The following is a 1,981-nucleotide window of genomic DNA, read 5'->3' as shown; positions in this document are numbered from 1 at the left end:
GGTAAAAATAATAAAACAAGGTCTTTGTCTGCAATGATTAGACACGTTTTTTATTATTGTCATTAGTGATTATCTCAATTTCGGCTAAAAGAATTGACAAAATCCTACACACTGTGCCTTTAATAAGCTCTGATTGAACAGCAACTTCAGAATTGATAAGCTACAAGTAGCATGTCTAACTAACTGTAAACAAACAGCCAGTGACTTTTGGTGGTTTATTTTTGGTACACCTATGAGTAATGTAACTTTACAATGGGTCATACAAAGAGAGACAAACAAACAAACAAACAAACAAACAAACAAACAAATAAATAAAATGACAAAGCAAAACACAAAACAATGTAAATTAATTTAAAACACAATACAAAACATAATAAAACAAAGCAATAGAACAGATAAAATCACTAACTATTAAAATTAAAATAAAGCTAAAATAAAGTTTTAAAAAGCTTTTTTAGACAGACTTTAAAAATGGACAGTGAAGGGGACTGTATGGCTGTGTTGACAGTCAACACTGGGGGGTGGGGTTGATGCAAAGTAACTCAACAGCCTTTGTTAACACCCCCAGGTAGCAGCTCAGGTATGGGAGCAACTCTTCTCAAACTTTGAGGGCTATTTTCCCTCTAATCTGGTATGCAGAGTGCCAACATTCAAATGGTCATTTCGTCTTCATTTTCCTTTTGATTTTCATGTGTGCAGGGGGAGAGCAGCCAGAATGTTGGCCGCTGAGATGACAGTGCCTGCAGCACAAAGCAAGAGAAAAGGAGGACAGTAGAACTTATTTCTAGTGGCAGAGGGGGTTGGGAGATGGTTATTTGATGCACAGTGTTTTAAAAAGAACCTAAAAGTGATACTTGAGTAAAAGTACAAGTATCTTACTATTGTATCTTACAATGGGTTTTTTGTGGTGAAGAGACAAGCAAATTACTTTGGTAAGATTAAAAGTCTCCTCTGAAAATAGTACTTGAGTAAAAATCTTATCTGATATTTTTTGTACTTAAGTCCATCCATTCATCCATCCCTTGTCTATACCGCTTATTCCTTTCATGGTCACTGGTGCCCATATCCAGCAGTCACAGTGCGAGGGGTGGGGGTCACCCTGGACAGGTCTCCAGTCCATCACAGGGACACACATAGAGACAAACGAGACAAACAACCATTCACTCTCTCACTCACACCTAGGGACAATTTAGAGTTATCAGTTAACCTGACAGTCATGTTTTTGGTCTGTGGGAGGAAGCCGGAGTACCCGGAGAGAACCCACGCATGCACGGAGAGAACATGCAAACTCTACCCAGAAAGGTCTGGGATAAGTGTCCTAACGGTCCTAACTGTACTTAAGTAACAGAAGTAAATTTCTGACACAAAATGTACTTAGGTATTGAAAGTAAAACTATTCAGTAAAAGTGAGAAAACCAGAATTTCTACTTAAGGACAGTAACAAAGTATGTGTACTAAGTTACTTTACAACTCTGTTGTTTTTTTACTGTCCTGCAGCACGGGTATTCAACGGGCAGCCTGCAGGCCACATCCTGCCCGTGAGTGACCAAAGTTTGGCCCGCCAATTTGTTCATTCATCTCTTAAAGGGATCCCCGATTAGCTGTAACATTAGACTTTATATGATAAACATATACTTTAACTGTAAAATAAAGATTAAACATACTGTAAGCTGTTTAGTTTTTATAATTTTTAAACTAAAAGTTTAAAAATATATTACACAGATGGGGCCATTTTATTTACACACAAAACATTCTGGGTAAATGATGATGTGGATAGGTCATCGGTGCGAGGCTGCTAGCGAGCTATATCCACCCTGAAGGTTAATTTTGGACAATATCTGACAATCAACTCTTTTAAATGAAACCAGAGAGCGTTGACAGAGAGGAGAAGGTAGAAATGACTCAGCCTGTAACTGAAAATATAGATGGAGGACAACAGAGCTGCTTCATGGAAGAACAACCTTGTTAAAATATATTTTAA

Source organism: Austrofundulus limnaeus, unplaced genomic scaffold, assembly GCF_001266775.1.
Source record: "Austrofundulus limnaeus strain Quisiro unplaced genomic scaffold, Austrofundulus_limnaeus-1.0 Scaffold64, whole genome shotgun sequence".
Classification (NCBI taxonomy): Eukaryota; Metazoa; Chordata; class Actinopteri; order Cyprinodontiformes; family Rivulidae; genus Austrofundulus; species Austrofundulus limnaeus.
This window is presented reverse-complemented; position numbering follows the sequence as displayed.